We start from the raw sequence: 12,545 nt of genomic DNA, 5'->3' as shown, positions 1-12,545 counted from the left end.
CGTAAATCAGAATAACTGTGAAATCTTTAACAAGCTAGAGATTTAAGGCGTTTGAGTACACTATTCTCTATTTAGCAGAATTTTATTAAAGAATCGTAAATTAGAATAACTGTGAAATCTTTAACAAGCTAGAGAGTTAAGGCGTTTGAGTACACTATTCTCTATTTAGCAGAGTTTTATTAAAGAATCGTAAATTAGAATAACTGTGAAATCTTTAACAAGCTAGAGAGTTAAGGCGTTTGAGTACACTATTCTCTATTTAGCAGAGTTTTATTAAAGAATCGTAAATTAGAATAACTGCGAAATCTTTATTTAACAAGCTAGAGAGTTTGCTTAAGGCGTTTGAATACATTATTCACTATTTAGCAGAGTTTTATTAAAGAATCGTAAATTAGAATAACTGTGAAATCTTTAACAAGCTAGATAGTTTGCTTAAGGCGTTAGATTACACTATTCTCTAATTAGCAGAGTTTTATTAGAAAATCGTAAATTAGAATAACCGTGAAATCTTTATTGACCAAGCTAGAGAGTTTGCTTAAGGCGTTTGAGTACACTATTCTCTATTTAGCACAGTTTAATTGAAGAATCATAAAATAGAATAACTGTGAAATCTTTATTGACCAAGCTAGAGAGTTTGCTTGATGTATTTGACTACACTTTTCTCTATTTAGAACAGTTTTATTAAAGAATCATAAATTAGAATAACTATGAAATCTTTATTTAACAAGCTAGAGAGTTAAGGCGTTTGAATACACTATTCTCTATTTAGCAGAGGTTGATTAAAGAATCATAAATAAGAATAACTGTGAAATCTTTATTGACCAAGCTAGAGAGTTTGCTTGAGGCGTTTGAGTACACTATTCTCTATTTAGCACAGTTTTATTAAAGAATCATAAATTAGAATAACTGTGAAATCTTTAAGAAGCTAGAAAGTTTGCTTAAGGCGTTTGAATACACTATTCTCTATTTAGCAGAGTTTTATTAAAGAATCGTAAATGAGAATAACTGTGAAATCTTTAACAAGCTAGAGAGTTAAGGCGTTCGAGTACACTATTCTCTATTTAGCAGAGTTTTATTAAAGAATCGTAAATTAGAATAACTGTGAAATCTTTAATTACCAAGCTAGAGAGTTTGCTTGAGGCGTTTGAGTACACTATTCTCTATTTAGAACAGTTTTATTAAAGAATCATAAATTAGAATAACTATGAAATCTTTATTTAACAAGCTAGAGAGTTAAGGCGTTTGAATACACTATTCTCTATTTAGCAGAGTTTTATTAAAGAATCATAAATTAGAATAACTGTGAAATCTTTAACAAGCTAGAGAGTTTGCTTAAGGCGGTTGAATACACTATTCTCTATTTAGCAGGGTTTTATTAAAGAATCATAAATTAGAATAACTGTGAAATCTTTAACAAGCTAGAGAGTTTGCTTAAGGCGGTTGAATACACTATTCTCTATTTAGCAGGGTTTTATTAAAGAATCATAAATTAGAATAACTGTGAAATCTTTATTGACCAAGCTAGAGAGTTTGCTTGAGGCGTTTGAGTACACTATTCTCTATTTAGCACAGTTTTATTAAAGAATCGTAAATTAGAATAACTGTGAAATCTTTATTGACCAAGCTAGAGAGTTTGCTTAAGGCGTTTGAATACACTATTCTCTATTTAGCAGAGTTTTATTAGAGAATCGTAAATTAGAATAACTGCGAAATCTTTATTGACCAAGCTAGAGAGTTTGCTTGAGGCGTTTGAGTACACTATTCTCTATTTAGCACAGTTTTATTAAAGAATCGTAAATTAGAATAACTGCGAAATCTTTTTTGACCAAGCTAGAGAGTTTGCTTGAGGCGTTTGAGTACACTATTCTCTATTTAGCACAGTTTTGTTAAAGAATCGTAAATTAGAATAACTGTGAAATCTTTATTGACCAAGCTAGAGAGTTTGCTTGAGGCGTTTGAGTACACTATTCTCTATTTAGCACAGTTTTATTAAAGAATCATAAATTAGAATAACTGTGAAATCTTTAACAAGCTAGAGAGTTTGCTTAAGGCGGTTGAATACACTATTCTCTATTTAGCAGAGTTTTATTAAAGAATCGTAAATTAGAATAACTGTGAAATCTTTAACAAGCTAGAGAGTTTGCTTAAGGCGTTAGATTACACTATTCTCTATTTAGCACAGTTTGATTGAAGAATCAAATTAGAATAACTGTGAAATCTTTATTGACCAAGCTAGAGAGTTTGCTTGAGGCGTTTGAGTACACTATTCTCTATTTAGCACAGTTTTATTAAAGAATCGTAAATTAGAATAACTGCGAAATCTTTATTTAACAAGCTAGAGAAATTGCTTGAGGCGTTTGAGTACACTATTCTCTATTTAGCAGAGTTTTATTAAAGAATCGTAAATTAGAATAACTGTGAAATCTTTAACAAGCTAGAGAGTTAAGGCGTTTGAGTACACTATTCTCTATTTAGCAGAGTTTTATTAAAGAATCGTAAATTAGAATAACTGCGAAATCTTTATTTAACAAGCTAGAGAGTTTGCTTAAGGCGTTTGAATACATTATTCACTATTTAGCAGAGTTTTATTAAAGAATCGTAAATTAGAATAACTGTGAAATCTTTAACAAGCTAGATAGTTTGCTTAAGGCGTTAGATTACACTATTCTCTAATTAGCAGAGTTTTATTAGAAAATCGTAAATTAGAATAACCGTGAAATCTTTATTGACCAAGCTAGAGAGTTTGCTTAAGGCGTTTGAGTACACTATTCTCTATTTAGCACAGTTTAATTGAAGAATCATAAAATAGAATAACTGTGAAATCTTTATTGACCAAGCTAGAGAGTTTGCTTGAGGTATTTGACTACACTTTTCTCTATTTAGAACAGTTTTATTAAAGAATCATAAATTAGAATAACTATGAAATCTTTATTTAACAAGCTAGAGAGTTAAGGCGTTTGAATACACTATTCTCTATTTAGCACAGTTTGATTGAAGAATCAAATTAGAATAACTGTGAAATCTTTATTGACCAAGCTAGAGAGTTTGCTTGAGGCGTTTGAGTACACTATTCTCTATTTAGCACAGTTTTATTAAAGAATCGTAAATTAGAATAACTGCGAAATCTTTATTTAACAAGCTAGAGAGATTGCTTAAGGCGTTTGAGAACACTATTCTCTATTTAGCACAGTTTGATTGAAGAATCATAAATTAGAATAACTGTGAAATCTTTATTGACCAAGCTAGAGAGTTTGCTTGAGGCGTTTGAGTACAGTATTCTCTATTTAGCAGAGTTTTATTAAAGAATCGTAAATTAGAATAACTGTGAAATCTTTAACAAGCTAGAGAGTTTGCTTAAGGCGTTAGAGTACACTATTCTCTATTTAGCAGAGTTTTATTAAAGAATCGTAAATTAGAATAACTGTGAAATCTTTATTGACCAAGCTAGAGAGTTTGCTTAAGGCGTTTGAGTACACTATTCTCTATTTAGCAGAGTTTTATTAAACAATCGTAAATCAGAATAACTGTGAAATCTTTAACAAGCTAGAGATTTAAGGCGTTTGAGTACACTATTCTCTATTTAGCAGAGTTTTATTAAAGAATCGTAAATTAGAATAACTGTGAAATCTTTAACAAGCTAGAGAGTTAAGGCGTTTGAGTACACTATTCTCTATTTAGCAGAGTTTTATTAAAGAATCGTAAATTAGAATAACTGTGAAATCTTTAACAAGCTAGAGAGTTAAGGCGTTTGAGTACACTATTCTCTATTTAGCAGAGTTTTATTAAAGAATCGTAAATTAGAATAACTGCGAAATCTTTATTTAACAAGCTAGAGAGTTTGCTTAAGGCGTTTGAATACATTATTCACTATTTAGCAGAGTTTTATTAAAGAATCGTAAATTAGAATAACTGTGAAATCTTTAACAAGCTAGATAGTTTGCTTAAGGCGTTAGATTACACTATTCTCTAATTAGCAGAGTTTTATTAGAAAATCGTAAATTAGAATAACCGTGAAATCTTTATTGACCAAGCTAGAGAGTTTGCTTAAGGCGTTTGAGTACACTATTCTCTATTTAGCACAGTTTAATTGAAGAATCATAAAATAGAATAACTGTGAAATCTTTATTGACCAAGCTAGAGAGTTTGCTTGATGTATTTGACTACACTTTTCTCTATTTAGAACAGTTTTATTAAAGAATCATAAATTAGAATAACTATGAAATCTTTATTTAACAAGCTAGAGAGTTAAGGCGTTTGAATACACTATTCTCTATTTAGCAGAGGTTGATTAAAGAATCATAAATAAGAATAACTGTGAAATCTTTATTGACCAAGCTAGAGAGTTTGCTTGAGGCGTTTGAGTACACTATTCTCTATTTAGCACAGTTTTATTAAAGAATCATAAATTAGAATAACTGTGAAATCTTTAAGAAGCTAGAAAGTTTGCTTAAGGCGTTTGAATACACTATTCTCTATTTAGCAGAGTTTTATTAAAGAATCGTAAATGAGAATAACTGTGAAATCTTTAACAAGCTAGAGAGTTAAGGCGTTCGAGTACACTATTCTCTATTTAGCAGAGTTTTATTAAAGAATCGTAAATTAGAATAACTGTGAAATCTTTAATTACCAAGCTAGAGAGTTTGCTTGAGGCGTTTGAGTACACTATTCTCTATTTAGAACAGTTTTATTAAAGAATCATAAATTAGAATAACTATGAAATCTTTATTTAACAAGCTAGAGAGTTAAGGCGTTTGAATACACTATTCTCTATTTAGCAGAGTTTTATTAAAGAATCATAAATTAGAATAACTGTGAAATCTTTAACAAGCTAGAGAGTTTGCTTAAGGCGGTTGAATACACTATTCTCTATTTAGCAGGGTTTTATTAAAGAATCATAAATTAGAATAACTGTGAAATCTTTAACAAGCTAGAGAGTTTGCTTAAGGCGGTTGAATACACTATTCTCTATTTAGCAGGGTTTTATTAAAGAATCATAAATTAGAATAACTGTGAAATCTTTATTGACCAAGCTAGAGAGTTTGCTTGAGGCGTTTGAGTACACTATTCTCTATTTAGCACAGTTTTATTAAAGAATCGTAAATTAGAATAACTGTGAAATCTTTATTGACCAAGCTAGAGAGTTTGCTTAAGGCGTTTGAATACACTATTCTCTATTTAGCAGAGTTTTATTAGAGAATCGTAAATTAGAATAACTGCGAAATCTTTATTGACCAAGCTAGAGAGTTTGCTTGAGGCGTTTGAGTACACTATTCTCTATTTAGCACAGTTTTATTAAAGAATCGTAAATTAGAATAACTGCGAAATCTTTTTTGACCAAGCTAGAGAGTTTGCTTGAGGCGTTTGAGTACACTATTCTCTATTTAGCACAGTTTTGTTAAAGAATCGTAAATTAGAATAACTGTGAAATCTTTATTGACCAAGCTAGAGAGTTTGCTTGAGGCGTTTGAGTACACTATTCTCTATTTAGCACAGTTTTATTAAAGAATCATAAATTAGAATAACTGTGAAATCTTTAACAAGCTAGAGAGTTTGCTTAAGGCGGTTGAATACACTATTCTCTATTTAGCAGAGTTTTATTAAAGAATCGTAAATTAGAATAACTGTGAAATCTTTAACAAGCTAGAGAGTTTGCTTAAGGCGTTAGATTACACTATTCTCTATTTAGCACAGTTTGATTGAAGAATCAAATTAGAATAACTGTGAAATCTTTATTGACCAAGCTAGAGAGTTTGCTTGAGGCGTTTGAGTACACTATTCTCTATTTAGCACAGTTTTATTAAAGAATCGTAAATTAGAATAACTGCGAAATCTTTATTTAACAAGCTAGAGAAATTGCTTGAGGCGTTTGAGAACACTATTCTCTATTTAGCACAGTTTGATTGAAGAATCGTAAATTAGAATAACTGTGAAATCTTTATTGACCAAGCTAGAGAGTTTGCTTGAGGCGTTTGAGTACACTATTCTCTATTTAGCACACTTTGATTAAAGAATCATAAATTAGAATAACTGTGAAATCTTTAACAAGCTAGAGAGTTTGCTTAAGGCGTTAGATTACACTATTCTCTATTTAGCACAGTTTGATTAAAGAATCATAAATTAGAATAACTGTGAAATCTATATTGACCAAGCTAGAGAGTTTGCTTGAGGCGTTTGAGTACACTATTCTCTATTTAGCACAGTTTTATTAAAGAATCATAAATTAGAATAACTGTGATATCTTTATTGACCAAGCTAGAGAGTTTGCTTGAGGCGTTTGAGTACACTATTCTCTATTTAGCAGAGTTTTATTAAAGAATCGTAAATTAGAATAACTGTGAAATCTTTAACAAGCTAGAGAGTTTGCTTAAGGCGTTAGAGTACACTATTCTCTATTTAGCAGAGTTTTATTAAAGAATCGTAAATTAGAATAACTGTGAAATCTTTATTGACCAAGCTAGAGAGTTTGCTTAAGGCGTTTGAGTACACTATTCTCTATTTAGCAGAGTTTTATTAAACAATCGTAAATCAGAATAACTGTGAAATCTTTAACAAGCTAGAGATTTAAGGCGTTTGAGTACACTATTCTCTATTTAGCAGAGTTTTATTAAAGAATCGTAAATTAGAATAACTGTGAAATCTTTAACAAGCTAGAGAGTTAAGGCGTTTGAGTACACTATTCTCTATTTAGCAGAGTTTTATTAAAGAATCGTAAATTAGAATAACTGCGAAATCTTTATTTAACAAGCTAGAGAGTTTGCTTAAGGCGTTTGAATACATTATTCACTATTTAGCAGAGTTTTATTAAAGAATCGTAAATTAGAATAACTGTGAAATCTTTAACAAGCTAGATAGTTTGCTTAAGGCGTTAGATTACACTATTCTCTAATTAGCAGAGTTTTATTAGAAAATCGTAAATTAGAATAACCGTGAAATCTTTATTGACCAAGCTAGAGAGTTTGCTTAAGGCGTTTGAGTACACTATTCTCTATTTAGCACAGTTTAATTGAAGAATCATAAAATAGAATAACTGTGAAATCTTTATTGACCAAGCTAGAGAGTTTGCTTGATGTATTTGACTACACTTTTCTCTATTTAGAACAGTTTTATTAAAGAATCATAAATTAGAATAACTATGAAATCTTTATTTAACAAGCTAGAGAGTTAAGGCGTTTGAATACACTATTCTCTATTTAGCAGAGGTTGATTAAAGAATCATAAATAAGAATAACTGTGAAATCTTTATTGACCAAGCTAGAGAGTTTGCTTGAGGCGTTTGAGTACACTATTCTCTATTTAGCACAGTTTTATTAAAGAATCATAAATTAGAATAACTGTGAAATCTTTAAGAAGCTAGAAAGTTTGCTTAAGGCGTTTGAATACACTATTCTCTATTTAGCAGAGTTTTATTAAAGAATCGTAAATGAGAATAACTGTGAAATCTTTAACAAGCTAGAGAGTTAAGGCGTTCGAGTACACTATTCTCTATTTAGCAGAGTTTTATTAAAGAATAGTAAATTAGAATAACTGTGAAATCTTTAATTACCAAGCTAGAGTGCTTGCTTGAGGTATTTGAGTACACTTTTCTCTATTTAGAACAGTTTTATTAAAGAATCATAAATTAGAATAACTGTGAAATCTTTAACAAGCTAGAAAGTTTGCTTAAGGCGTTTGAATACACTATTCTCTATTTAGCAGAGTTTTATTTAAGAATCGTAAATTAGAATAACTGTGAAATCTTTATTGACCAAGCTAGAGAGTTTGCTTGAGGCGTTTGAGTACACTATTCTCTATTTAGCACAGTTTTATTAAAGAATCATAAATTAGAATAACTGTGAAATCTTTAACAAGCTAGAAAGTTTGCTTAAGGCGTTTGAATACACTATTCTCTATTTAGCAGAGTTTTATTAAAGAATCGTAAATTAGAATAACTGTGAAATCTTTATTGACCAAGCTAGAGAGTTTGCTTGAGGCGTTTGAGTACACTATTCTCTATTTAGCACAGTTTTATTAAAGAATCATAAATTAGAATAACTGTGAAATCTTTATTTAACAACCTAGAGAGTTTGCTTAAGGCGTTAGATTACACTATTCTCTAATTAGCAGAGTTTTATTAGAAAATCGTAAATTAGAATAACTGTGAAATCTTTATTGACCAAGCTAGAGAGTTTGCTTAAGGCGTTTGAGTACACTATTCTCTATTTAGCACAGTTTGATTGAAGAATCATAAATTAGAATAACTGTGAAATCTTTATTGACCAAGCTAGAGAGTTTGCTTGAGGCGTTTGAGTACACTATTCTCTATTTAGAACAGTTTTATTAAAGAATCATAAATTAGAATAACTATGAAATCTTTATTTAACAAGCTAGAGAGTTAAGGCGTTTGAATACACTATTCTCTATTTAGCAGAGTTTTATTAAAGAATCATAAATTAGAATAACTGTGAAATCTTTAACAAGCTAGAGAGTTTGCTTAAGGCGGTTGAATACACTATTCTCTATTTAGCAGGGTTTTATTAAAGAATCATAAATTAGAATAACTGTGAAATCTTTAACAAGCTAGAGAGTTTGCTTAAGGCGGTTGAATACACTATTCTCTATTTAGCAGGGTTTTATTAAAGAATCATAAATTAGAATAACTGTGAAATCTTTATTGACCAAGCTAGAGAGTTTGCTTGAGGCGTTTGAGTACACTATTCTCTATTTAGCACAGTTTTATTAAAGAATCGTAAATTAGAATAACTGTGAAATCTTTATTGACCAAGCTAGAGAGTTTGCTTAAGGCGTTTGAATACACTATTCTCTATTTAGCAGAGTTTTATTAGAGAATCGTAAATTAGAATAACTGCGAAATCTTTATTGACCAAGCTAGAGAGTTTGCTTGAGGCGTTTGAGTACACTATTCTCTATTTAGCACAGTTTTATTAAAGAATCGTAAATTAGAATAACTGCGAAATCTTTTTTGACCAAGCTAGAGAGTTTGCTTGAGGCGTTTGAGTACACTATTCTCTATTTAGCACAGTTTTGTTAAAGAATCGTAAATTAGAATAACTGTGAAATCTTTATTGACCAAGCTAGAGAGTTTGCTTGAGGCGTTTGAGTACACTATTCTCTATTTAGCACAGTTTTATTAAAGAATCATAAATTAGAATAACTGTGAAATCTTTAACAAGCTAGAGAGTTTGCTTAAGGCGGTTGAATACACTATTCTCTATTTAGCAGAGTTTTATTAAAGAATCGTAAATTAGAATAACTGTGAAATCTTTAACAAGCTAGAGAGTTTGCTTAAGGCGTTAGATTACACTATTCTCTATTTAGCACAGTTTGATTGAAGAATCAAATTAGAATAACTGTGAAATCTTTATTGACCAAGCTAGAGAGTTTGCTTGAGGCGTTTGAGTACACTATTCTCTATTTAGCACAGTTTTATTAAAGAATCGTAAATTAGAATAACTGCGAAATCTTTATTTAACAAGCTAGAGAAATTGCTTGAGGCGTTTGAGAACACTATTCTCTATTTAGCACAGTTTGATTGAAGAATCGTAAATTAGAATAACTGTGAAATCTTTATTGACCAAGCTAGAGAGTTTGCTTGAGGCGTTTGAGTACACTATTCTCTATTTAGCACACTTTGATTAAAGAATCATAAATTAGAATAACTGTGAAATCTTTAACAAGCTAGAGAGTTTGCTTAAGGCGTTAGATTACACTATTCTCTATTTAGCACAGTTTGATTAAAGAATCATAAATTAGAATAACTGTGAAATCTATATTGACCAAGCTAGAGAGTTTGCTTGAGGCGTTTGAGTACACTATTCTCTATTTAGCACAGTTTTATTAAAGAATCATAAATTAGAATAACTGTGATATCTTTATTTAACAAGCTAGAGAGTTTGCTTAAGGCGTTTGAATACACTATTCTCTTTTTAGCAGAGTTTTATTAGAGAATCGTAAATTAGAATAACTGTGAAATCTTTATTGACCAAGCTAGAGAGTTTGCTTAAGGCGTTTGAGTACACTATTCTCTATTTAGCACAGTTTGATTAAAGAATCATAAATTAGAATAACTGTGAAATCTTTATTGACCAAGCTAGAGAGTTTGCTTGAGGCGTTTGAGTACACTATTCTCTATTTAGCACAGTTTTATTAAAGAATCGTAAATTAGAATAACTGCGAAATCTTTATTGACCAAGCTAGAGAGTTTGCTTGAGGCGTTTGAGTACACTGTTCTCTATTTAGCACAGTTTTATTAAAGAATCGTAAATTAGAATAACTGCGAAATCTTTATTGACCAAGCTAGAGAGTTTGCTTGAGGCGTTTGAGTACACTATTCTCTATTTAGCACAGTTTTATTAAAGAATCGTAAATTAGAATAACTTTGAAATCTTTATTGACCAAACTAGAGAGTTTGCTTGAAGCGTTTGAGTACACTATTCTCTATTTAGCACAGTTTTATTAAAGAATCGTAAATTAGAATAACTGCGAAATCTTTATTGACCAAGCTAGAGAGTTTGCTTGAGGCGTTTGAGTACACTATTCTCTATTTAGCACAGATTTATTAAAGAATCGTAAATTAGAATAACTGTGAAATCTTTATTGGCCAAGCTAGAGAGTTTGCTTGAGGCGTTTGAGTACACTATTCTCTATTTAGCACAGTTTTATTAAAGAATCGTAAATTAGAATAACTGCGAAATCTTTATTGACCAAGCTAGAGAGTTTGCTTGAGGCGTTTGAGTACACTATTCTCTATTTAGCACAGTTTTATTAAAGAATCGTAAATTAGAATAACTGTGAAATCTTTATTGACCAAGCTAGAGAGTTTGCTTGAGGCGTTTGAGTACACTATTCTCTATTTAGCACAGTTTTATTAAAGAATCGTAAATTAGAATAACTGTGAAATCTTTATTGACCAAGCTAGACAGTTTGCTTGAGGCATTTGAGTACACTATTCTCTATTTAGCACAGTTTTATTAAAGAATCGTAAATTAGAATAACTGCGAAATCTTTATTGACCAAGCTAGAGAGTTTGCTTGAGGCGTTTGAGTACACTATTCTCTATTTAGCACAGTTTTATGAAAGAATCGTAAATTAGAATAACTGCGAAATCTTTATTTAACAAGCTAGAGAGATTGCTTAAGGCGTTTGAGAACACTATTCTCTATTTAGCACAGTTTGATTGAAGAATCAAATTAGAATAACTGCGAAATCTTTATTGACCAAGCTAGAGAGTTTGCTTGAGGCGTTTGAGTACACTATTCTCTATTTAGCACAGTTTTATTAAAGAATCGTAAATTAGAATAACTGCGAAATATTTATTGACCAAGCTAGAGAGTTTGCTTGAGGCGTTTGAGTACACTATTCTCTATTTAGCACAGTTTTATTAAAGAATCGTAAATTAGAATAACTGCGAAATCTTTATTGACCAAGCTAGAGAGTTTGCTTGAGGCGTTTGAGTACACTATTCTCTATTTAGCACAGTTTTATTAAAGAATCGTAAATTAGAATAACTGTGAAATCTTCAACAAGCTAGAGAGTTTGCTTAAGGCGTTAGATTACACTATTCTCTATTTAGCACAGTTTTATTAAGGAATCGTAAATTAGAATAACTGTGAAATCTTTATTGACCAAGCTAGAGAGTTTGCTTGAGGCGTTTGAGTACACTATTCTCTATTTAGCACAGTTTTATTAAAGAATCATAAATTAGAATAACTGTGAAATCTTTAACAAGCTAGAGAGTTTGCTTAAGGCGGTTGAATACACTATTCTCTATTTAGCAGAGTTTTATTAAAGAATCGTAAATTAGAATAACTGTGAAATCTTTAACAATCTAGAGAGTTTGCTTCAGGCGTTAGATTACACTATTCTCTATTTAGCACAATTTGATTGAAGAATCAAATTAGAATAACTGTGAAATCTTTATTGACCAAGCTAGAGAGTTTGCTTGAGGCGTTTGAGTACACTATTCTCTATTTAGCACAGTTTTATGAAAGAATCGTAAATTAGAATAACTGCGAAATCTTTATTTAACAAGCTAGAGAGATTGCTTAAGGCGTTTGAGAACACTATTCTCTATTTAGCACAGTTTGATTGAAGAATCATAAATTAGAATAACTGTGAAATCTTTATTGACCAAGCTAGAGAGTTTGCTTGAGGCGTTTGAGTACACTATTCTCTATTTAAAGCAGTTTTATTAAAGAATCGTTAATTAGAATAACTGTGAAATCTTTATTGACCAAGCTAGAGAGTTTGCTTAAGGCGTTTGAATACACTATTCTCTATTTAGCAGAGTTTTATTAGAGAATCGTAAATTAGAATAACTGTGAAATCTTTATTGACCAAGCTAGAGAGTTTGCTTGAGGCGTTTGAGTACACTATTCTCTATTTAGCACAGTTTTATTAAAGAATCATAAATTAGAATAACTGTGAAATCTTTATTTAACAAGCTAGAGAGTTTGCTTAAGGCGTTAGATTACACTATTCTCTAATTAGCAGAGTTTTATTAGAAAATCGTAAATTAGAATAACTGTGAAATCTTTATTGACCAAGCT

This window comes from Stegodyphus dumicola, chromosome 11, assembly GCF_044657685.1.
Source record: "Stegodyphus dumicola isolate Sdum_Otavi_A_Nest chromosome 11, ASM4465768v1".
Lineage (NCBI taxonomy): Eukaryota > Metazoa > Arthropoda > Arachnida > Araneae > Eresidae > Stegodyphus > Stegodyphus dumicola.
The sequence above is the reverse complement of the archived record's forward strand: the minus strand, read 5'-3'. Positions refer to the sequence as shown.